The sequence below is a fragment of the Megascapheus bottae genome, chromosome 9 (assembly GCF_031878675.1).
Source record: "Megascapheus bottae isolate mThoBot1 chromosome 9, mThoBot2.hap1, whole genome shotgun sequence".
Taxonomy (NCBI): Eukaryota; Metazoa; Chordata; class Mammalia; order Rodentia; family Geomyidae; genus Megascapheus; species Megascapheus bottae.
In genome coordinates, this window is record NC_143517.1 from 13,101,735 (window position 1) to 13,128,501 (window position 26,767).

The 26,767-nt window shown below is 36.0% G+C and overlaps 1 protein-coding gene and 1 pseudogene across 1 annotated transcript in view; one reads left to right on the forward strand and one right to left on the reverse strand.

Annotated features, from left to right (window-relative positions):
- Nkain3 (sodium/potassium transporting ATPase interacting 3) overlaps positions 1–26,767 on the forward strand; it is a 518,782-nt gene that overhangs the window by 142,575 nt on the left and 349,440 nt on the right. The window lies entirely within an intron of this gene.
- On the reverse strand, positions 21,075–21,844 carry LOC150058794 (small ribosomal subunit protein eS1 pseudogene; annotated as a pseudogene).

Genomic DNA, 26,767 nt, shown 5'->3' on the forward strand with positions numbered 1-26,767 from the left:
TAGCGCACAGCAAGGGAGAAGGCAAAGCTCTGAAAGATCTATAATTTCCTCCTAGAAGTGAGAGATTGGCCCTGGTCCCTCATCAGTCAACTCTGCAGGACATACACACATTCACAGCTATAGAAAAGACTGTAAAGGAAACATCTGCATACAGTGTTTTCTGTAAGTGTCTGGAAGTACAGAGGGTTATTCTGAAAACTGCAGTTAGTTTTCTATCCTATATCTTAGTCTGAAAGCTTTGTAATCATATTCAGGAGGAAATTTACGATTGTACTTTAAGTTAGGTTTAGATAAGCTGGTCATACCCACATTCTTGGTCCTGTAATTATTTTGAATGATACTGCAAGTTGGTAATGACCTTTGTTTCTTCACAGACTTTTATGCTTTCTGGGGTAAGAGAAAGCAATTTCCTTCTACCCTGATACCTTTCTGCATTTTTAAAAGTAGTCATAGCAATCAAGAATCAACACACCTCTCCCTTCTCACTCATGGAATGAAACAATATGACTAGGGAAATGAAATGTATGTTGACGTTTCCAAAACAATCTTCTACCTATGTAGGAACATTTTCTTTAGACATACATATTCAAACAATTATTCTTTCATTAGTTCTTTCTTTGTGTGTTTGTACCTCAGAAATACTTTTTTCTCAATTTGCATAAATTTATTCTTTATTCTATTTTCTTAAAATTTGGGACTGTGGAGAAACCAAATAACTAATGGCCATGTCAAATGGCATCTTTCCAGCAGCCGGAGAAAGCCACACTTTCCTCAACAAAGTGAATTTCTGTACACAAAGTTATTTGATATTTTTAACATTATTAATATAGGAAATTGATCAACATATGAGAATTCTCTGTACGTGAACAAAAACTAAGATTTATGAAAAAGATGTTGCTCTCCAATATCCATGTAAACATAGAAAACTGTATGTAAGTGATAATACAAACAGGAAAGAGGAGAATCCATAGTTATTTAAGTAAAGTTTCTACAATCATTAAGTGGTATTTCACAGCTGCTTTCAATCTGACAAAAAACAGTGTGATACACTTTTAATGCCTCATGAAGTGTCTTTTATTTAATACTATAACTAATAGTAAGAGTGAAATTTTTAGTTTTTAATCAAACATTAATTTTATATAATTTTCTCAACAGGGAATTCATATAATACCAAGGAAGTCTTCTCAGTGTTATCTGGTAACATCTGGAATTAACAAGAAAGAAAGTAAAAGGGCCCCATGTCCTAATAATTGTGAAGTTAGATAGATTCTGCTTTTTCAATAAATGTTATCAGGCCTCAGTGAGACAACTACTAGCTTACGGGAAATCTAAGGACAATGTTGTAGTTTATTTTTCTTTAGTGTTCATGTGCTACAATCTAGCTATTTTCTCATAAAAATTTATTCTGAAGGTAAAAATAAATGCAAAATAATTTACATGTAAGAATATTGAGTTCAACAATTATAGTCTAGTTACTGAAATGCATACCTGAGTAATATATCTAACAATCACAGAAAATGTTACATTTCAGAATAAAAATATTAACCACATTTTTGGTATGATATGAAGTTTGAATAATATATTCTTGCCTACTTGTCATTGTTATTTTATCACTGAGTGACTTTTAGATTTAAATATTTTACATAGTTTTAATATTCATGTATATCTGTAGTCTTTGGTAAAACTACATTGTAGTTTTAGAACATTTTAAAAAGATATACTCAGAAATGGGGTAAAAATTTAGCCCAGTGACTTTTCCCTCATGGCATTGGTAAAGTTTCCACCTATTTAAATTAGGTAACTGTGTTTTGTTTTTATATGATCCACTGCTCAGCAATTCTGTCTCCCTGCATAATAATCCTGTCAGTAAGTGACCTGGTGTGAGCATATAAATAAAAGAAGTTTGCGTAGAGATTTTATTGAGCCTTCAACCTTCAGGTGTCATGTTACTGTGAATCAAAACCCACTTACTTCTACCCAAGAGGAGGTGGCTCTAACCAGCAAATCCCCTGACATCCTCGTACTTCCAATAGCTGTTGATGCTCATAAATGACAGCAAAGCCCAGAGTGGCATTTCAGGAGGCAAATAGTCTTTCCTTAGTTCAGTGTTAATTGCCACTGAATCACGTACTCCACCATATTTTCATGTCTTCCTTTTGCCCCTCCTTCCTGTGCCTTCTTCCATGCTTGTTGCCCAGAACTCAGTGTGCTCTCCCATGCTTATATCCTCTGTGGGGAAGGGGAACTTTTTTCCCTTGTAGAATGTGTTATACACTTCTCTGTCTTCCAGTGATGTTCTTTGAAAAGTCAGGGTCAGGTCAGATAGGTGCTCAGCCTTCAGCTAATTTGCTTTCTTACCATTGTATTTTTTTTTAAATTTTTATTGTAACTAATAGAAGGGTTACATTGTATTCACCAGATAGAAGGTGCATTAATTCACAAACATTGATACCCTTTCTCATTTCTTGGTCCCCATTTCCCTCCTCCCACCTCTGCCCCTCATCTTGTTTTCCTCCCTTCCCTATCTGATTTTAAATAACCAAATACGCATATATACAATATATCAGATAACAAGGTGAAATACTGTAACAATATGAGATAGCCAAGGGACAACAAAAGAGATGAGAGATAACATAGTACCGTGAAGGCCAACATTACCATTGTATTTCTAAACTCCTTAATGTACACACCTAAGACCACAGACCGCAATGTTTCTCAAGCTTAACCATGATAAAACCGTTTAATAAAATTAAAATATATCTGGGATTCATGGTTTACAGAACACATTCTGTAAAATCATTGGCTAAATCTAGCAGCATTTCCTTTTAAGTAGTATTAAATGATTTGATAATAGTGTATTTGTTGTTGCTGTTGTTGCATATAGGAACAAGCATTAGGGTAAAAAGAAGTAAGTTTTTCCTTTTTTTCACAAATTAAATATCATTGACTCCCTTATATCTTGATTTATAATAAGATAAACTGTGCTCTTTCAAGTGTAGAATCCAGTCCTCTTAAATACAAGGATCCTCTTCCCATGAGCATCCACTCAGCTCTAAAATCCCAGGCATCCTTATTTGTAGCCACCTATAAGGCACTGCACTAGTTGTTCTCAGTTGTCTCCATGTGGCAGTAAAATACAGATTTTTTGCTTTCTTTTTTTTTTTTTGACTGGGGGGATGGGTGAAGCCTCTTTGTGCTCAAGGATATCGCTTTACCATTTGAGCCAGTCTGCCCAGGCTGGCTTTGAACCATGATACTCAGATCTCAGCCTCTGGAGTAGTAGGATTACAGACATGTGCCACCAGCACCCAGCTATGATCTTCTGCTGTCTTTTAGGAGATCAGAGTTTTCGATGGACTCATGTATATTGAAAGATGTGTTTTACACCTTGAGCTTTTCATATGTAATTGTTAGATGAATGAAAGCAATAGGAATCTAACTTCTCATTTTCATAGCTCAGCTCAAATACCACCTTGTAATGTCCACATTTTCAGGCCTTTTTTCTATCATTTTTATTGATAATTTTTTTGATTGAGACAAGGACTGCGTGTAGCTAGGATAGTCTCAAACTTACTGTCCTCTTGAGAAGAGTGGAGCGCTTTCTCCAAAGTATGTACAATCAAGAGACAAATCTCCATCATGGTAAATGCATGGTAAAAGCATCATTTATGATGTACTAATGTGCTAGATTATTCACTAGATCTTGTCATGATCTCTCATGTAGATCTTGCACTCCTGAAGGATAAATGGGTTATCTGTCTTGTTTTTAACGTTGTCCTTTGGTCTCAGCACAGCTCCTCATACTTGGTGAATATGCTCAATAAAGCTATTCTAGGTAAATGAAAATTGAAATATCAGAAGTGTAAAAACCTGGTAAAATATTAAGGGACAAATTATTTGTCCTCATTTGACTTTCATGTTCATTAAGGATATAGTGTGGAAAACCACAAAAGGGAGAAGCTGCAAGCTATTCCTACAAGGGAACTTTTCAACTCGTTTTAATCCTATTAATTTAGTTGATTAAATTTAATGTTAAATGAAACAAGAGAATAACCCAGAAATATGAGACTTACTTAAAGAAAATCCCCTGTCATCTCATTTTTTTAAGGAGTGCAATTGATATCTAAATTTTCATTCCTCAGAGTTTTTCAAATGGCTTTATTGCTCAAAGTAATTTAATAGGAATGACTCCAGTTGGGATTAAATAATCAGCAAATTTCACTAGGACAGCCTGGTCCCATGTCCTCTGAAGTGAGACTCACTTTCCTGGTTCAGAATGTATCAAATCACTGGTAGAGGCATAGAGGCCCCAGGAAGCAGATACTAATGAGTGCTAATCAAATAGAAGAGTTCTGAATTGGGATAAGCAAGACTTAGGTACTATAAATACAGGACAGTCATCCCAATGACAGCTCATACAACAAGAGACAGCACAGTTTCCTGTTGTCAGACTTATTACTGCCGACACAAGTCAAGAGATAAATACATGCACAAAATACTACTAATATATCTAAAATTTAATTCACGTGAGGATTTTTTTTAACTGAGATGCATTTGCTTTGCCAAAAGTACTGTAGATTATTTCTGCTGACATCACCTCAAGGAAGATCAAAGACAGCATGAAAAAAAAGTGACAGAGTGTCATATCATTACTGACTTCAAATATCATGCTAATGTACAGTTTCTGTTACCAATTAATTCGACTCATAAACTCCTAAATCACATCGATATCATGAAGAGTTCTCTGAGTCACAAATCCAAACCATCCTACAGTCTTTGCCTGATGCAAAAGTTGTCTATGAAACTGTCTCTAAGTTGACATCGTTTGGGCTGGAAGAGAGTTTTTCTATTTATTGAATTTCCTTAAAGTAATGAGAGCTCTTAGGCTAAAGGTTTTTTGCTTTATTTTGCTTTTATATTTTTATTTTATGACTAGAAAAGCAGAACTTGGCTAGTATATTAAATAAAACCACTTCTTCAGAGATTTTGTGGGAAGAATGGGGGAGGCAAGTCATTGAAGATTTCTGACTTTCAGAAAACTATCATAAAGATACCTTTATTATTTTTATAACTTTAGAAAATTTTTCTATGCATTCTAATGAATTATTTCAGGTGTTTTATATATCTTCCAAAGAGAAGTAAGTTGAGACAGTGAAGAGGTTGATCATATTAGAAGCTTTGTGAGAAAATAACTCACAGTGAACTGTTTGTTTCCTTTTGTATGGTATTTATTTTATCTTATTTACCCAAAATGATCCTTGTATCCACAATTTTAAATTTTCAAGGGTTGAATGTGAGATCTATAAATCAGTTCAAGTTAAATGGAGTGAATATAGTTTATAGAATGTGTTAATTTGTTTTCCCTGTTTTATAAGCCTTCAGTTGTTCTTCTATCTTCTCAACAGATAATTAAGCATTCTGTACAACAGCACTTTCACAGTCCTTGTTAGCATCGATTGGTGACAAGACTTAGCAGAAAATAAATTACCTTCTTTTTTCAAGTTACCTGAAAACATTTTTTTAAATCCTTTGTTATTTTAGAATACAAGAAAATCAATGGCTAAAGCAAGAATGCTTTTCATCTACAAGGCCTGTGTAAGAACAAACATAAAGATATTATTCATGTTAATCTATGATAACTTGTTATCTTTTGTAAAAAAAAGAACTCTATAAAATTATGATTGTTTCCATACCATTTGCATTTCTACCTTGTCTTCGTTTCAAGTTGTTCTGTTTTCTCACTTAGCATTTTCACTTGGCTTTATTATAAATTGTTTCTGACTTGAGGCTTTCATTATTTTCCTCATATCCTTGAAGATATTTCTTACGTTTATTAAAAATTTTCTCTTTTTGTTTCTCTATCCTTCAACAGAGGTTGTTTCTTCTTATTCATGCTTTCCATTCATAGAGATAATTTTTTCCTTAGGCATGATTTGATAGAGAGATATTTAACTGATTAAGGATTTCACTACACATAACAAATCAAACACATAGATGTTAAATTGCCATAGTGTCCATTTGACAATTCTACATTAGAAAAGATTAAGTAATTCATCCAAGTTCATACCATTAAACAAGTAATGAAGCTTGAATTAAAACCTTAGCATTTGGACTCCAAGACATTTAAACATTACACTAGTACAGATTAGATTTAGAAGGATAAGTTACATACATTTTTCTTAGTGGTCACGCACAGATGAATATGACAGTGAGAAAAAGAATGAGTAATTAAACAGAGCTTGTAACTAGTGACTCAATTATATAGAAGAGTTTTTGTTGGAGAAATTGGACCTTCAATGATGGGATAACCAAAAGTTGCCACGAGTCATGTTGTACGTCAGCATTCCAGTAAGTTGCCTGGGATCATTTAGTAAATGTTTCCAGTTTGAACTAAGTAGCCTGATTCAACACTCTTGATTATATTCTTTAAAATTTTGCTTTACATAGTTGTAAAGAGAGACGATACTTCACAAGCTGGGGAGGCCATAGTGGCACAGTGATAGTCACAATAGTTGGCCAGAATGGCTGTCCCATTTCACATTCACCCACCTTTTCTTTCCCCTCTTTTGTCTTCTAGCCAAAAGCTCTGTCTCCCATGTAGGTTTTGTCCTAGTCCACTAAATTCTTCTTTTAAAATATATCACTATCCTTTCTTTCTTAGGGTTTCTTTAACATGTAAGATCAAAGGCAATGCTCTGTGCCGAATGACTTTAAAAGATTCCTGATGATAGTACCATTGCAGATATTACAGACTTTATACCTTCAGGTTCTCCAGGGCCACTAAATGCATACTTATGTGATAAAGCACTATTATTCTATAAATAATGAATATATATATATACTAAATGGATATATAAGTATGTATGTACACACACACACACAAACACACACACACAATAAATTTACTTAAAAAAAAAAACCTTTATCAGAAATTAGGGCATAAGTATAAGAACAATGAAATAAAATAAAAAGAATTTTTTCAATAGTAGGCATTTCATTTTTTTGGCATTTCATTTTTAATATAGTCACTTATTTTTACTAAAATGCATTTTGGAAAGCAAAAGAATAATATAATATTTCCAGTTCCATACTGTATACACAATAGAAATAAACTGAATAAAAATAAAAAATTCTTCTTTTAAAATAGGTGCTGAAAATCTTTTTATTCTTCAATGCAGTTCTTAATAGCTTACTTAATGCTTCTGGATCTAAATAATCTCTATGCATGACTTTTATCTATCCATTTGCTTTCATCATTTCTCTGCCACCATAACTAAGTAAATTATAAACAATAGCAGTTTATTTGACTTATGAGCAGAGCACTAGAATCTGATGAAGGCCTCTATCCTCTGTCACAGTGTAGGAGAAATGTAAGCAAGGATGTACAACATAGCACAAACTGCGCTGACACTATTTTCTGTGTGAGGAATTCTGTGATAACAACACTACCCATTCATGCAGGGCTGGATCCACCTTTTAGTAGTCTCAGGTCTTAACATGTTTTGTAGAGAGGATATTCAGATTCTTTTCACTATTTACCTACTGATATTTGAGTTCTTTTCATATTGGCTATTATAAGTAATCCTACTATGAATTTGAGCATATATAGTGCGCAGTTTCCTGGGGGTTTTTTTTTTGTATTTTTTCTTTTTGCTTTTTCTGGGACTAGGATTTGAACTTTGAAACAATCCCTGAATATGTAAAGTGTAAAAGACATAAAAATACTTTTAAAAAAAATCCAAGTTATAAGCTGGGCGCAGCGGCTCACGCCTGTAATCCTGACTACTTGGGAGGCTGAGATCTGAGAATCAAGGTTCAAAGCCGCCCTGGGCACATAAGGACCTGAGACTCTTATCTCCAATTAACCTATAGAAAATGGGAAGTGGGGCTTGGCTCAAGGGTAAGCCAGTAGCCTTGAGCTGAAGAGCTTAAGGACACTGCCCAGGCCCAGGGGTAGGACAGTAGCCTTGAGCTGAAGAGCTCAAGGACAGTGCCCAGGCCTATTTCAAGCCCCATGACCCACACAAAAAAAATCCCCTTCTCGAATACTTGTTTGTTAAACATAACTTTTGAAATATGAAAAAATAAATCCAGGTTAGGCAGCTTCACTGAAGGGAAAAACAAAGCAAATGTTCTGGGATCCATTGCTGTGCATGCTTTCCCATGATGGCACATTGTTTTGTTTACAAACTCTTTCTGAGATTCTCAGTGAATGGAAACAACCCTAAATTTAGACATCAAACTCTATTTTCTATTAAATCTATTTCTGTCTTCCTGAGCTATCAGCTTGCTCTATTCCATCTGTATCTGAGTTTGACCAGAAGCATCAACAAATGGGAAGATATAAAATATTAAAAATTCCGGAAAGCATTCAAGACTGTCAAAATGATCTGTTTGCTAGACATGGCTTTACACCAAGGCTTTTAAGATACATTTGTCCATTTTTTTCAAATACAACTAAAATGGCTACTTTTTTATTTTTCATTGCCTCATCTCTTAAAAACTAACAATAAACTTTAAAACATATTTGGAACCTTGCTCCTTTTTTATTTCCTTTTAACCTTAGATTACGTGATATTTATGTCTTTGAGAGAGATAGAATTTTCCACAATTTTTGAATACTGAAATGGTGAAAGATCTTTTTGTGGATCTTAACAAAAAAAGAGTGCCAAATGTTTTCCACTTGGTCTTTCTACTCCTTGATGACTTTACCTTATTAAATTGAAAGAAATTGTCTTTATGGAAATGTAATAAGCCACATTCAACAAATTGTATTTCAGCAAGAACAGCAAGAAAAGTTACCACATGTAGGTTTCTCTACCTGCATTGCTGTCTGTAAATAGCAGGTATCAAGGGCTTTCAATGAAATGCGTCTCAGCATGAGAGCTTACCCACAATATCTATGATCACAGCCTCAGGGGAAAACAAAATAACCTGTCATTAAATTTGATTTTTTTTTTTTGCTTAGGTTACATGTGGTTCTGCATTTTTAGTGAACGCCACACTTTCAAGAAGAGGGACAGTATGTGTGTGTGTGTGTGTGTGTGTGTGTGTGTGTGTGTGTGTGTGTGTGCGTGTGTGTGTGTGTGCCTTCAATGATCAGCCTATTGGTTTTAGGCTATTTTGAATCATTTGTTTCTAGTTTGTTTGTTGGGTTTTTTTTGTTTGGTAAATCATGGAGGATTTTGTGATCTTGAAAAATAGAAATTTGGGCTCCAATGTATTATAATGTAGTCCCCTAGACTCTAGAAAAATCCACTACAGCTACAGTCATTCTCTTTATAAATCATATAACAATGCATTGGGCATTATTTCAATCATTAGTATGTGCAAAGACCTCTTGGCTGTTACTTTAATTGAGTGAATTACAGAAAATCCTAGTTTGTCTTTTCTACTTACTACAGACTTGTAGAATGATTCATTAGAAAAAGAAAATCACCTACATTTACTAATATCTGAGAAAGAATTTTAAAGAGATTGTGTTTTACATTAATTTGAATTCCTATCTCCAACATTCAAAGCAAGTTTCTCCTTGTTTTTCATTCACTTCCACTGTGTCTTCTTCCATATCATTTCAGAAAGATGAGGATGAAATGTTATATGAGGGCAGAGGCAATGACAGGAAGGAAGATAAGTAAAAGCATAGTTTTCTAGAACCTGAAGAATTAGGATAGTAATTGCTATAAGTCTGCTCGAATTATACTCCAAATCTGCTTAAAATTTCTATAACAGGTTAAAAGTGTCTCTTCCTGACATTCAGGTTAATGATTTTTGACTATACAAAGTTAGGAAACAATATGCATTCAGTAGAAGATAAACTGTGTGCCTTAATTTTTTCCTGTGTTTGTGTTTCAGTACTGGGGCTTGACATCAGGATCCAAGTGCTATCCATGAGTTTATTTTTGCTGGAGGCTGGCACATTACCACTGGAACAGCAGCTTTACTTCCAGCTTTTTGGTGGTAATTGGAGATAAGAGTCTCATAGACTTTCCTATGCAGGTTGACTTTGAACTGCCATCCTTACATCTCAGCCTCTTGAGCAACTAGGATTATGGGTGTGAGCCGCTTGTGCCAGGACCGCCTTAAATTTTCATTGTTTCTTGACCAGCAATATGAGGTACTATCGTTTCTAATGACATGGGATGATAGCAGTGAGTTCATTTCACAGACCAGTACCTGATCACATGGGGACACCAAGACACTCTACTTTGCACTGTTGCTAACCTGGGGTATTTGATAGGTTAAGTATGCTACATTCATTCAAAATGTATAACAGTTTTCATTTGCAATTAATTTATGGAATAGAATTTAAGTGTGAGTCAAGGAGCATCTATAGTTGTTTTAGGATGTATGGTTCAGAGAAATAGTTATATCCAATATAGTTATAACCTCTAATATTGCATTACATAATATAAATAGGTAATACATCCTGCTTAACATATGCCTTGTTGGGGGATATTGTGTGAAAGAGTTTATTCCTAATGTGACAGAGTCTTAAAATATTCCCCAAATCAGTTTGTAACTATTATGTGAAACATGACTATTTCTGGATAAGACAGACATAACTTAAAACTAATTTGACTTTGAATTCCAACTGTCCACATTTTCTTATGAGCTCTTTAAGTGATGCCACCAAATATCATAATACACTTTATAAATGGAAAAGAAAGAAATAACCCTAAATGACATTGGAAGCATATGCTTTGTTGTATTTCTCTTATCAATATCCTATCAGTACATTATGTTTACAGTCCTATAGAATTTTCCAGATCCAGGATAAATTTAGCAATATCTTTAGGTCACTAATACCTGATTATTTACTAAGCAATTTAAAAATACTTGAGAATACACAGGGTATTATTTACTGAGTTTACAAAACAAAAATTGAGTTAAAGAGTTAAGGTGACATATGATGATATACTGATATCCATGCCATTTACATTTTCTGCACCAGTCATTGCTACAGAACATTCCCCAAACATGGGTACCATAGATGTCCGGATGCCAGCTCACCCAGGAAGTGCAAGGTCATAATTCCTAACTGGGAGCAATCAGTGGCCTGGCTAAAAATCCACCCCCAAAAACGTTTTAGAGAAATCTCAAAAACTGATTGATTCAAGCAATTGAAATAAATAACTTATAATCATTTTTGTATACTATATATATATATATATATATATATATATATATATATATATATAGAGAGAGAGAGAGAGAGAGAGAGAGAGAGAGAGAGAGAGAGAGTCAGTTTTGAGCCTTGAACTCAGGGCCGGGGTGCTATTCCTGTTCTTTTGTTCAAGGCTAGTCCTTTACCATTTTGAGCCAGAGATCTACTTACAGCTTTTGAGTAGTTTATTGGAAATAAGAATCTCACAGGAACTCTTCTTCCTCAGACTGCCCTTGAACCCCCATACTGAGAACTCAGCCCCCGGAGTAGCTAGGAATACCTGGGTAAGTCATGGGCACCTGGCTATAATCAATATTTTTAAAGCTTTAAAATTTGTTCTTGGCCAGAAGTTTGGCCTAGTACTTGCCTAGCATGCATTCATGGACACAGGTTTGATTCCTTGCTACCACATACATAGAAAAAAAAAGCCGGAAGTGGTGCTGTGGCTCAAGTAGTAGAACTCTAGCCTTGAGCACAGAGAGACACAGAGACAGAGTCTGGGCCCTGAGTTCAAGCCTCAAGACTGGGGAAAAGAAACCCAAAACCAAAAAAAAACCACCCCAAAACAAAAACTTGTTCTTTCTCTATTTTTGTTTTATCCCCTAAATCAGAAGGTATTCCTTTACATACTTGACGGAGATGGTGGTCGTGAGCAAATTTAAGTGTAAATAACTGTATTCAGATTAATAGAACACTAAGGCTTGAAACAACAATGTTTCTGAAATTATTTCTCTTTTATTAGCCAGAATTTGAGGTTAGCAAAGCTAAATGGGGCATAAGGAGAATACAGTTGCCTAGTACAGCACTCTAAGCACATGCACACTTCACAATCACTTTGTTTATGCTTCCAGTATTTCAATTATCAGTGCCTTCTGCTTGAACACTCCAACAAGGTCACAGTAGAATAATGCAACCATATTTATATGGAGTGCTATTAAGGATTTTGTTTGAGTCAAGGAGTAATTTTTAGAGTGAAGCTTAAGTGTGGAGGTGCTCTTAGGCACAAAGTAATGTGAGAAATACTTCTTTAAAAAGGAACTTGTAAATGCATCTTTTCAGGGAAAAGAAATTAATAGCTCTAATTCCACTTTCAAATTTATAACAACCTCTCTCATTTCTTTCATCTCTTTTCTCACTCTCTCCACTCCCTTTGTTCTCTCTTTTTTCTCCTTCTTTCCTTTCTGTGTCTGTCTCTATCTTTATCTCTGTCTCTCTCTCTGCCTCTCTGTCTCTCTGTCTCTTTCTGATTCTGTCTGCCTCTCTTTCTTTCTCTATTCATTCTAGAGATTGAACATATATCTAGATCCTCATACATGTCTGGTAAGCATTCTACCACCAAGCTCTCCATTGAACCCATTACTTTTAAAGTATTTTAAAGTATTAACTTCCTCTTAAAAATTATATGTTTTATTCATTTGTTTGTGGGTCATGTGGCTTGAACTAGGCCTAGGCACTGTCCCTGAGCTCTTCAGCTCAAGGCTACTACCCTACCCCTAGGCCTGGGCCTTGTCCCTTAGCTCTTCAGCTCAAGGCTCCACCCTTCCCTTGAGCCAAGCCTCACTTCTCATTTTCTAGTGATTAATTGGAGATAAGAGACTCAGGTCTTTGTGTGCTTGGGCTGTCTTTGAACCGTCATCCTCAGATCTGAGCTTCTTGAGTAGCTAGGATTACAGGTGTGAGCCACTGCACCCCGCTTTATTTTATCATTCTTAAGTAGTTATGCAAAAAAGTTACCATTCAATAAATTAGTTTGGGAATATGATGCATTTTGATTGTCATCCCTTTGCTAGTTTCCCCCAACCCCTTCTCTCATTCTTTGAATTTCATAAATTATGCATTGAATATCATGACTGTACTCTTCTTGCAGGCTCTTTACTAACCCCTTATACCTTTCAAGTACCAGTTTCCTTTCAAGTAAAATTAGTGTATGTTATATTTTAGAGCACTAAATGATTTTAGTGTACATCTATTCTGAAAGTAGCTTTTCCAATTTTCTTAAAAATAAGCCAAGCAACTTGAAAAATAGTATAAAATATAATAATTCTAGCAGGGTATGGTGGCCCACAACTGTAATCCTAGCTACTCAGGAGGCTGAGATCTGAGGATCAAGGTTCAAAGCCAGCCGGAGCACAAAAGACCTGAGACTCTTATCTCCAATTAACCACTAGAAAACCGGAAGTGGTACTATGGCTCAGCAGAGCTCAGGAACAATGCCCAGGCCCATAGTTCAAGCCCTACAACTGACAAAAAAATACTAATTCGACTTGTTTATTGTGACGAAGAAAAATATCTAAGTTCTAAGATGTTTAGTTTTTGAAATACAATGAACGAATAAAATGAATATTTGAATTTCTAAAGAAAGACTTCATAGGTCATCTAATTCATGCTGTTACTGTGTAGATGACGAAACTGAGACCAGGTAATGTCACTGAATGGCACTGACTCATTCAAAGCTGCCTAGGTGGTAGATGCCACTCTGTGCTGCAGCCTGATACTGAGGGATCTCATTGCATGACAACTGCCACACTTTTATATATTAAACTAATGGACATAGAGTAGCCAAAAAGATTAGGGGAATTTCACCACTATTCCCTTGCTTGTTCATATTATCAACGACTCAGTGGGGGATTGGGAGGGAACTATATAAATTAAACTGTAATTCATGCTGCATGAATTAGTGAAGTTTTCCTGCCATTAAAAATGAGAGCAATCTTCCTATTCCAATGATTCAAACTTTAGAAATGTGAAAAATGTAGCAAAATATCACCTTTACATTCAAGATTAAATGTTATAATTAGTGAGACTAAACCATGAGCTGTCTCAAAGACATGTTGAAATCTTTCTTTTCAGTTGATCATTATGTACATACACAGAGATTCATCAATTGAAGAAAAAGAATCGAAGGCTATTGAGTAAAATAAAGTAAATTCTATGACAAAAATATGATCAGAACATTGGATTAGAACGAAATTAAAACTTGAGGAATTTGCCAGCAATGTTGATGCATCAAAGTTTCCTGTTCTGAAAAAGCCCGATACTAAGATGGGGGCATGTGACCAACATTTTGTTGTAGTTCAAGAGGATGTGGCAACATACCTGGTAGGTGGAATGCCAAGTCTTAGTCCTGTAGACACACCACTAGAGGGAAACTGGAAGATATACTATAAAATTTCCCAAGGAATGTAATTATTCATTCAATGATTTTTACATTGACATATAAATGTAGCTTGGTGCCAGATAGGCTATTTTACATCTGTAACCTCAGTACTCAGGAGGATGAGACAAGAAATTACTAGACCAAGGACAATCTAAAACGTGAAAAGCACTGTCTCCAAACAGTGAAGATAAGGCTTGGGAACAGGTAGGAAATTTGCCTAGAATGCACTATGCTCTGCTTTGGACCCTCAGCATTGCAGCACATATTAAAATGATAGTAATAATGATAATAAGAATTGTTTCTTGTTAATAACAGTTGGATTAGGCTTGACTACAGAATTGCATTCTGGTTGTTATTTATCATGTTACATATACCATTAGTATCAAGAAACCTTTTTGTTATTCTGAAGGATCCTATTCCTGATACATAAGACGTGTACCTAAATTCACATTATCTCATTGAATGGGAGGGTTTCATTTGGAATATTCTTTTAGGGTAGTTAATTTTTTTATTTTTAGCTTTAAGCAGTTGTACACAGAATTTGACACAGTTTATGAATACAATATATCTTGATCAATGGCCCCCTTTCAACATTATTGCCCATCTTATTCCTCCTCCTCCCTCACTCTCTTAACTTTGTAGACTATACCTTGGGGCCTCATCTATATCCCACTCTTCTCCTCTTCATTTTTGAGCCCTATCGCCTTGATCCCGCCCCACCTCTTTTCAGTACCCACTTCCTGGAGGTTATTTTGTGAGAGTTTGATTTTAGCGTTCCTTTCTCTAGCGCAGCAGGTTGTCTAGTCAGCACATGTGTGGACTGTAAACCAACTTTTCAGTCCATCTCAACCTCAGTGTAAGTATTTCCCAATAAAATGGAGCTTTATTCAGTATAGGGCAAATTAAGGTAATTGTGGAGCTGGGAGTAGTGTGCCTGCCCTGCATTCACAAATCCCTGAGTTTAATACCTAGCACTTTAGAGGAAAAAGGAAAGGAGGGAGGAAGAAAAAAGAAAGGAAGGAACGAATGAGGGGAGGGAAAGAGAAAGAAAGAAAAAGGAAGGAAGGAAAGGAGAAAGAAGGAAAGAAGGAAAGAAAGAAAGAAAGAAAGAAAGAAAGAAAGAAAGAAAGAAAGAAAAAAGAAAGAAAGAAAAATAGATGAGGACTGTGAGTTTGGCCTAGTGGTAGAGTGCTTGCCTAAACTGCACAAATATCTGGGATTGATTCCTCAGTACCACATACACAGAAAAACCAGCAGTGGTGCTGTGGCTCAAGTGGTAGAGTGCTAGCCTTGAGAAAAGCCCAAGGACAGTGCTCAGACCCTGAGTTTAAGCCCAGAACTTGCAAAAAAAAAAAGAAAGAAAAGAAAGATGAATATATAAATATGAAAGGAAAGAAAGAAGAAAGGAAGAAGAAAGAGTGTATTGAGGGAGGAAAGATGGAAGGGAAAGAGGTGGCCAGGGAAGGGAGCAGGGAAGAGAGGAGAGGAAAGGAATTAGTCATATATCAAGAGGACTATAACATATAGTCCTAATGTTTCCTGCCTTTATTAAACAATTCAAGGGTATCTTTAAATCATGTCACTTCTCTGCTTAATCCTCAGTGCCTGACTTTTAGTAGATAATGACAATATATTTTGCATGAATAAAAACAGAAAAATTGTGGCAGTTTGGGAAATCATGCAAATGGTTGAATCTGGATTGAGTAGGGAGAGAGAACTGTGATAGGGAAGGATATGAAGCTCAAGTTGAACTATTTGGAAGGAATTTAAGTGAAACGGAAATTTTGTTTTAGGTTATGAAAATTTGTTTTGGTTAAGAAAGGTGTAAAAAATGAGAATGTTCACACATGTAGAGAGCTACCCTTTGTATCTAGCAGAAGTATCAGTCCTTCTACTACCACTAGTTTCAAACTGAGATGAGATAATTCTCATGCAGTAATGGGTGACAGAACAGATCCCTTCAGCCTGTTAGAGGATGGTTATGCCTACTTTGAAGTCCTCTACAATGAGAAATGAGTAACTTTTTTTAAAATTTACTTTTCTTGGGGCCGGGAGTTTGGCCTAGTGGTAGAGTGCTTGCCTAGAATGGGCGAAGACCCGGGTTCAACTCCTCGGTACTGCATGCATAGAAAAAAAGCTGGAAGTGGTGCTGAGGCTCAAGTGGTAGAGCTCTAGCCTTGAGAAAGTCCAAGGACAGGGCTCTGGCCCTGAGCTCAAGCCCAGGACTCGCAAAAAAATATAAAAAAATTAATTTTCTCATCAAGGTAATGTACAGAGGGATTACAGTACATGTGTAAGGTAGTGAGTATATTTCTTATAGAACACTGTTACCACCTCCCATGTTTTTCTCCTATTTTCCTTCCCCCCTCCCAACTTGCCCCCCTCCAATTCTTTTTTTTATTGTAATTAGTAAAAGGGTTACATGATATTTGCCAGATAGAAGGTGCATTGGTTCACATACATTGATACCCTTTCACATGTCTTGGTACCCGTTTCCCTCCCCCGCCACCCCCCCCACCCATCTTGGTTTTCCCCCCTTCCCTATCAAATTTCAAATATCCAAATACAAATAAATTCAATATATCAGATAACAAAGTGAGATAATATACCAATATGAGATAACCAAGGGACAGCAAAGGAGATGAGAGACAACATAGTACATTAAGGACAACAATCATTCATTATATGGCTTTTGTTTCAATATCCTGGAGGTCCTTTCAATTAGCTTCACATTATATGTCCTTATGTATCAAGATTTTGCTCTATTGCAAATCTCTGTTAGTAGAGCCCAAGGTTTGTACTGATTATGACGAATGAGGGAAACCATTGAGCCTAAGTTCCTTTGAGTCTGGCTTACTTCACTTAATATGATTTTTTCTAAGTCTTTCCATTTCCTAACAAATGGGGCGATGTCATTCTTTCTGACAGCAGCATAGAATTCCATTGTGTACAAATACCACAACTTGTTGATCCACTCATCAACTGAGGGACATCTAGGTTGGTTCCATATCTTTGCTATGGTTAATAGTGCTGCAATGAACATTGTTGTGCTAGTGGATTTAGTATGTCCTTGTTTCTGGGTGGTTGGGTAAATGCCAAGTAGTGGAATTGCTGGGTCATAGGGGAGTTCTATGTTTAGCCTTTTGAGGCACTGCCACACTGCTTTCCATAGTGGTTGAACGAGTTTGCACTCCCACCAACAGTGTAGTAGTGATCCCTCCTAGCCACATCCCCTCCAGCATCTGTTGTCATTCGTTTTCCTGATCCTGGCCATTCTAGCTGGAGTGAGGTGGAATCTTAGAGTTGTTTTGATTTGCATTTCTTTTATGACCAGAGATGTTGAGCATTTCTTCATGTGTCTATAGGCCATTTTTGTTTCTTCTTCAGAGAAGACTCTCTTTAAGTCTTTGGCCCATTTTTTAATGGGGTGGTTGTTACTTTGGAGGTTAGTTTTGGAGTGATTCAATTTTTTGAGTTGTTGATATATTTTAGATATGAGGCCTTTGTCCGTTGTTTGGTTGGTGAAGATCTTCTCCCACTCTGTAGGCTTCCTGATTAGTTTACTAGCTATATCCTTTGCCATACAAAAGCTCTGCAGTTTAATGCAGTCCCACTTATCCAGCCTTTCTCTGATTTGTTGTGATTCTTGGTCCTTATTAAGAAAGTTTCGACCTGTGCCAAGGAGGCCAAGTGTATCTCCTATTCCTTCCTGTAGAGTTTTCAGTGTGTCAGCTTTTACCTCCAGGTCTTTGATCCATTTGGAGTTAATTCTAGTGCAAGGTGACAAAGAAGGATCCAGCTTTAGTTTTCTGCAGGTGCTTAACCAGTTCTGCCAGCACAACTTGTTGAAGAGGCTGTCTTTCTTCCATTCTATTTTTTTGGCTCCCTTGTCAAAGATTAGGTGGCCATAGGTCTGTGGTTTAATATCTGGGGCCTCAGTTCTATTCCATTGGTCTTCAGGCCTGTTCCTGTGCCAGTACCAAGCTGTTTTGAGAATTGTAGCTCTGAAATAGAGTCTAAAGTTTGGAATTGAAATTCCTCCAGCGCTGTTCTTTCCGCTAAGTAGTGTTTTTGCTATACGGGGTCTTTTATTATTCCATATGAAATTTTGGATTGCCTCTTCTATTTCTTTAAAGAATGACATTGGGATGTTGATGGGTATTGCATTGAATTTGTAGATAGCTCTTGGCAAGATTGTCATTTTCATAATGTTGATTCTTCCAATCCAGGAGCATGGGAGGTTTTTCCATTTCCTTAGTTCGGCTTTAATTTCCTTTTTTAGGGTTTTAAAGTTTTCGTCAAAAAGGTCCTTTACATTCTTAGTTAAGCTAATTCCTAGGTACTTATTTTCTTTGAAGCTATTGTGAAAGGAGTTTCTTTCCTGATTATTGCCTCGTTCCTCTCACTGTTGGCATAAAGGAAGGCAGTTGATTTTTGAGGGTTGATTTTATAGCCTGCTACTCTTCCAAAGCTTTGCATCACCTCAAGGAGCTTGGGAGTAGAGTCTATAGGATTCTTTAAATACAGAATCATGTCATCTGCAAAGAGGGATAGTTTTATTTCCTCTTTCCCTACTTGGATCCCCTTTATGCTTGCTTCTTGCCTTATTGCACTGGCTAGGAATTCTAGTACTATGTTAAAGAGTAGTGGAGAGAGTGGGCATCCTTGTCTCGTTCCTGATTTTAGAGGGAATGGCTTTAGATTTTCACCATTAAGTGTAATACTAGCAGTAGGTTTCTCATACACAGCCTTTATTACATTGAGGAATGTTCCATGGATTCCTAGTTTCTCCAGAGCTTTTAACATAAAGGGGTGTTGGATCTTGTCAAATGCCTTTTCCCCCCTCCAATTCTTATTTTCCTTCTTCCAAAGATGCTTCCTGATTTCCTTTGAAAACCTATTTATTCATTTTTCAGTTCATGAGTTCATTTACTTAGATTGATAAGGATTGGTAAAACTATCAAATGAAGCATGATTTAAGCATGGTTTAACATAGATTCAAATTTACAGGCAGGATTTATTCACATTTTTTCCCCAAATGCTAGAATAGGCAGGCATATGACCACAGTTACCTAAGCCATTGTAGCTGTGTCATATAGATTCCCCACAGATTTACTATCTCTTTTGCTTGGATTCTGTCTACAGGTCAAATCTCAATGGGAATGGATAAGGTTTCAGCCCGGTTCATCTGGTCTTCAAGTGTTCTTGTTTTACATGAAACAAAAAAATAACAGCATTATAATTGATCTCTTCCCACCAGGTTCCTGTCAGAGTATTGACATCTCTGCTTCTGTCTACAGTTGTCTCCCTGAACTCCTCAGGTGCTTAATTGATGTTGCTAATGGAAAAGCCTATGTTTTAAGTCTCAGGTTCTTACCCTCATTGTTTATTCCCCATCCTGTTTTGACAAAATCTCATAGAACAACCTAGCAGTAAACTACATTATAAAGAGTGAATATGTGTAAACAATCATGTTAAGTAGATTGGTGTTTACAAGAGTATAAATGTGTCAAAACATATGGGTCTTAAGAAGCAAAGGCTGTAGAGTGGTGGGAAACAATTATTTTTTTTTCTATTTCTCTAAATAATTCCAATGGAATTCTTTTGTATTTGGTCCATGAATTTTCTTGTATCTAGTCAAATCCAACTTGTGAATTTTTACTTTTCATTTATGATATGCTTTTCTACTTCAGAATTTGTATCATACTAGATTTCTTTATTGTTTTTTTTGGGGGGGGTTAAGTGAGGGGGTCATGGAGCTTGAATTCTGGGCTTGGGTGCTGTCCCCGTGCTCTTTAGCTCCAGGCAACTGCCCTATCCCTTGAGCTTAGGTACCACTTTAGATTTCTTTACTTTTAGGACATTGTCCAGTCACTGAGTCTAAGATCCAATTTCTCATCTGATCAGTTACATTTGAATGCTTCCTTGTATAGAGAGCCTGTTAGATCCCACATGATAGACAATGCAGTCTAAAACATTCCCATGTTATTTATGCTGATTTGTGCTGACTTGGTTGCCTTAGCCCAGAAGACATCATAAACCAATAAATCTGGATATTCTCTTTTCTCTTCACAATAACTGACCCAGGAACTCTAAGAACCCTGTTTATCAATTCTAGGTCTGAGATGTTAATATATACATATATGTAGTGGAAACTCAGTAATTCAGTTTTTAATTTCGGTTAAATCCTTATTTACCAAATGTATATAACACAGCTTTTAAGCACACCATAAGGTTTACAATGTGATGAATAATTAGGAATATGTATGTATGTATGAGTGTGGTGTGTGTGTATGCATGTACATGTGTGTGCATGTGTATTCTGAGATGGAACTTCGTCATTCCACAACTTTGAAAATAACACCTTAGTTTTTCTAGTGTCTTCAATCTCTCATATTTTTCATGGACTGAATAGATTGCTTGTCAGCAGTGTACAGAATCCTAAATTTGCAATATTTTTTTAAAATTGACATCACTGTATACAATGAAAGTAATACACTATCATCAGATTTATATAAAATTGTTAGCTATAAACATAATTATTATAATCTAACCTTTTGAAATGTATATAATCCAACCTAATTATATCAGCTATTGTATACACATGCTAATAGCAGGCATATATATCAATAAAACAGGAATGTTAACCCAACTACTTCAGAATAAACAAACTTGGTTTCCTTTTTTTCCTTTTTTCTTTTTTTTTCTCACAAATAGGCCTTTAATTTGTCATTACTAAAACTCTGAATTTTAAACAGATTCTTGGACTGGCGGTTTTTGTCCATCAGCTCGCTGGACTTTAGCACCGGTCTCATCCTCAGTAGCTTTTCCAGAACTACCACCTTCACCATGAAGCTCCATGAGTTTTCCCAATTCAAATTTGAGCTTCTTGAGCATTTTCACTTTCCTAACGAAGACATCATGCAGTGGGTAAATAAACTGGCAAGCCTTTTCTATGTCTTTCCCGATGCTGTCTGGAATCAACTTATTAACTACTTCTTTCAAGTCATTGGTCTGCACTTCTCAGGTCATCATCTTCTTCCGGATGGACCTGCTGATGCTGAGCATACGAGGTCTTGCGGATCTGATTGTTGCTTTTGTTAGTAAAGCCAACACAGAACAGGCGAAGCAAATAACCATCTGCATTCATGACATCAACATGAGCTTCAATCACTTTTTGACCATGAAGCACATTTTGTCTCGGTGAGATCCATTCCATGGAAGTTGGTCAGGCAGTTCTTGCCCTGAACGTCCTCAGTAATTAGCTTGAATTTTCTAAATGCAACTTCATCATTCTGCAGATCAACAAGGCTCACTTCAAACACCAGACCCTTGAGGCCATCAGATGCGATTTTGGTTCCTTGAGTCCTCGTGACTAGAGTTTTCCCAATATTTCTGATATTGAACATGGCTGGGGCTTTCCCATCATACCAATCTTTCTTAGAAAATGGGTCAACCACTTTCTTCTTGGCTCTTTTTTTGTGGCCTTTCGTAAGGCGCTTGTTCTTGCCGACTGCCATGGTGCTGGTCAGAGAGCCAAAAGGTTCTTTTTTTCTTTTTTTGCTCAGGCCTTAGCACTCTAGGTTTGAGCCGCTGCTCCACTTTTGGAGTTTGTGGTAAATAATTGGAGATAGGAGTCTCACTGTCTTACCTGCCAGGTTTGGCTTTGAACTTCTATCCTCAGATCATTAGCTTCCTAAGTAGCTAGGATTCCAGATAAAACTGCAGCCCCCAGCTTAAACAAAATGGAAGAGGGAAAATGTTTCCAACTAGGTACATCTATGACAACAAATTGCATCCTAGGTAGCATATTAAATATTTTTCCTGTCCACTCAGAATATGACTGTGGCTCTATTTGTTTCTGTATCTTTCCCACTCTGTCTATATGAGAATTTTTTTTCCTGTAGTCACCTCTTCATTGAGTAGGCAAAGTAATACTTCATTCACTAATTATATTTTTCTTAACAATGTTACAAGTTGTCAGTGCCAGGAATAAGACAGAATCAATTTCTGCCCTGAGAATAGATATTCTTTGAATATCACTAATTCAGTGATAAGACATTCTCTCATTTTAAAAAGTTAATCAGACTAGTTAATTTTTCCACTTAAACTTCTCAAATGATTTCCCATTGTCTCAAATTTATGATTGTGAGGTCTCTCATATGACCTGGGATCTTCCCTCTCAATTCATCCTATCTCCCATCTACAACTCTGCAGAAACTATAAGAAACATATTTTTATTCCTAAAAGCCATCAACTTCAATCCTGCCCTGAGGCCTTTGTGCTAGTTCTTGTTACTTTATCTGGAAAGCTAGTTCTCATTCTCTATTCTAAGCTCATACAAGTCAGAAATTTTAGGCAGGGTTTCTTTCATAACATTTCTGTATGTTTCTAAGAAACTTAATCATAACAGATGGATCCTATATTTTCTTAGAAATGGAGAAAATGTAGAAATTCTCACAATAAATTTTGTAGTTATAAAATCACAGTGCTAATCGTGAGATCATCAACCTTATGAAAACAAACTTTCAATCAATATAATATCCTATAACCATTTCCAGTTATAGTGAAACCCTAACAATTGGTGCTTCTTTTAGATCAAAGTACCATGTTATCAGTATTGGATACAAATATGTATTTTCTGTTATAGTATTAGTTTATCGGTAGTCAATATGAAGGTTATAGTAAAATATTTCATATAAGTATTATTTTCATAGTTTCAAATTTATAGTATTTTAGGGGAAATAATGTGGAAAGTCCAAAATTCTTTAAAATATTCTGATATATATTATTTTTTCAGTTTATAATTTGTAATTATTTAGCACAAAATAATTTGGGCATTCCAAAGGTTTCTAAAATTACTTTCAATAACTTCCTGTATGTTGAAAGAGTCACTATGATGCTAAATAAATGTTACATCTCCTCCATTACAAAGGGTTTATTTTTCATTGAGTTATTCAGGGTATTTTCCTTTCTTTTTTTCTTCCCTTACATAGATTCATTCACAAGAATTAAATTCTGACTCTTGAAACAATAGAAAAATGATTCCATTTGTTTCTTTGCTTTTTAGTATTTGATATTTTGCCCCAATTAAGTGATCGGAGGAATAGAAAAGCTGGTGCTGAGGTATTAGGTGGGAAGCAGATTTGACTTACAGAGACTGAGTTTTCTCTCTTGAATACTAAGAGGTTAAGCCTATGCTGAAGAAGAGAACGTCCTCACACTGGCCTGATTAGAAGAAGCTGCTGCACTGTGTTAAGAAATGTCCTGAGGTTGCAGTGGGCTCACCAAAGAATGGAGACATTGTTCCTTGAGGTCTGCTGAGGACAAGCAATTCAGAAATGGCAGCAGATGTGCCACGTATTGATGTTTCCTAAACAAGATTACACTTGTCAGTGATTTTTTACAAATGTTTTTGATGTTTTTTTACACAATTTTTCACTGCGTGAAGAAAAATAATCCAAATTTGCCATTTATTTTTATTTTCTTGTGATCTAATTTTATTGAATGTTTTCATTCATGAATGGGTGCCACACCCACCCTTTTGCTGATGTCTTCCTTCATTTAGTTCTGCTTAGTATCAAACTTTCGTTCCTGGAGAAGCTCTGTGACACTAATTGGCACCATCACATTGGATTTGCTAATCCCTGCTTTAATTCTTCTCTCTTTTTTTCAGCATTCTAAAATTGAATCAACCATTTCTGAGCAACCCTTCTCTCAGCACCTAATAGAGATTTGCTAGATTTCTGTATTCCCAATAACAACATTTATTCTCATTTAACTTGCCATTTTGTTTCTTTTCCCTCAATCATTGGATATTTGGAAATTCACCATTCACTCTGGGCCTATTTACCTCGTTGTGACCCTACCCCAAAAGTCTGGGCTATTTTCTAAAAATATGCTAATGATTCCTTTTGAGATTTCCCGTCTAGGAGCATGAGTCCCTTCCTAAAACAACAATAAGAGGGCAACTCAGTTTTATGCCTTCACACTTCTCATTGGCTCTGGAAATTCCTTAGGAATCTATTGTTATCTCTAGGAACAATAGTGGTAATAGAAAACATGTACTAAGCAAGTATTTTATGTTAGTCAGCAATATTATCTCATCCTTTAGAATAGTTCACCAAAACAATTTCCATTGTTTAACTGAAAAAAACAAAAGCTTAGGAAACTTAAGCAATGTGTCCAACTTCAACCCAGTATCTATGAAAAAAAAAAAAGCACTCAAATTGAACTAAGTGACCCCAATATAAACCCATGCTCTTACTCCACTCTGCACTTACTGTCTTTTTGCTTCTTCTGAATTGTTCAAAGTTTGGGCAGAAACACAGAGGAGGTATAGAGACACTACCCTGAAAGCACGCCAACAAAACATTTTTCTTAGTCACACTATCAGTTTTCTTCCTAGTTCAACTGCAACAAAGTTTCTGCAGAAAAATTCTAGCTGTGGATAGGGAAAAACCTGGGGAGTTTTGCAACTCAAAGTTCATAGCAGCCTCTTCTTTATTGAATGTGTTCATTAACATCTTTCAAGCTACCATTACTTTATCAAACCTCTGCTGCGCTGAAATCCTGAGCAATATTGTTTTATTGATTGAGTACCTACTGACGGTAGCAATATGCACACATGCATTATTCTCATACTACTATTGTTGGAATAGTCTGGAGGTAATACTGAAAGTAATTCACTGTCATCTATACATGGCAGTTCAAATGTGGTGTTAGTTAGACCTGCCAGTGTGGAAATTTTGGTCTGTATACAAATGAGCTGTCCAAAGTCTTTTTAAGGGTTCATTTGATGAGAAAAAAGAACATGAAAAGACCAAGGTTTTCAAAGGCACACCTGATATGATAACTGTGCACTAATTCAGGAAATGGTGGCAAGTTTTTATGAAGGATAATTTTTAGGAATGAATATTGTTCTCTTCCTATGCTTTTCAGTAGAATCATTTCAGGGGCAGAATGATAATTTGTAGTGTTGACTTAATTTAACATCTTAGAAAGATACAGAGCTTTCCACTAAGTGCATTGCAAGATTCAACAGATGAACAGAGGCTGAGATTAAAAAAAAACAACAGAATGTTTTTATGCTTTCCAGAAGAGATAACATTAAGAATTTTAATAAAGTAAATCAATTAAGATTTTATATTAGTAAGGTATCAGGACTGAAACTGAAATCCTACACCACACACACACACACCGCTCCCCCCCCACACACCACTTTATATTCATTGCTTTCTTTGGTCTCAGTACATTAAAATAGACTTTACTTCCATAAATATATGAAGATCTTGTGTATCCATTTGTGCTGCTAGATTACACAGCGCTCCATTGGAAAAAAAAAACCTCATGTTTATGTAAACATCCTACTAAAAGACATGATTGATTTGTTTTCAGTTTTTGTTTTTCTAGAGCACACAGCCCTTTAGTGGAAAGTTTTGCATATATATCTTTGTGTTCCTTTCATTTCTTTAAGGCAAATATCCATAAAATAAATGGGAGAAAAATCCAGGCACTGGTGGCTCATGCTTATAATCCTAGCTATTCAAAAGGATGAGATCTTCCGATGGAGGTTAGAAGCCAGCTTGGCAGGAAAATCAGTGAACCTCTTAACTAAAATTAAGCATTAAAAAGCCAGAACTGGAACCTGGAAGTGTAGTGTAGCTCAAGTAGTAGGGCATGAGTTTTGAAACATCTATCTATCTATCTATCTATCTATCTATCTATCTATCTATCTATCTAACATACATATATTGTATATCATGCACACACACACATCTATCTATCTATCTATCTATCTATCTATCTATCTATCTATCTATCTATCTATCTACAAGTGGGAGAAAGTAAGAAAATCTTTAAAATTCACAACTATTTTGTGAATGAATTTCTTCATATTACACAAGAAATTCTAAAACATGTAGAATGGTCATGATCAAGAAAGCTAATAACAACAGATGCTGGAGGGGATGTGGCCAGGAGGGATCACTACTACACTCTTGGCTGGAGTGTAAACTCACTCAACCATCATGGAAAGCAGTATGGAGGTTCCTCAAAAGACTAAACATAGAGCTCCCCTATGACCCAGCAATTCCACTACTTGGCATTTACCCACTCGTCCAGAAACAAGGACATACTGAATCCACTATCACAACCATGTCCATTGCAGCACTATTTACCATAGCAAAGATATGGGATGAACCCAGATGCCCCTCAATTGATAAGTAGATCAACAAGATGTGGTATTTATACACAAGGGAATTCTACACTGCTGTCAGTAACAATGGCATCACCCCATTCATAAGGAAATGTAAAGACTTGGAAAAATCATATTAATTGAAGTAAGGCAGACCCAAAGAAACATAGGCTTAATGTTTTCCCTCACTTGTAATAATTAGTACACATCTAGGACTCTCCTAGCAGAGTTAATTCTAGTGCAAGGT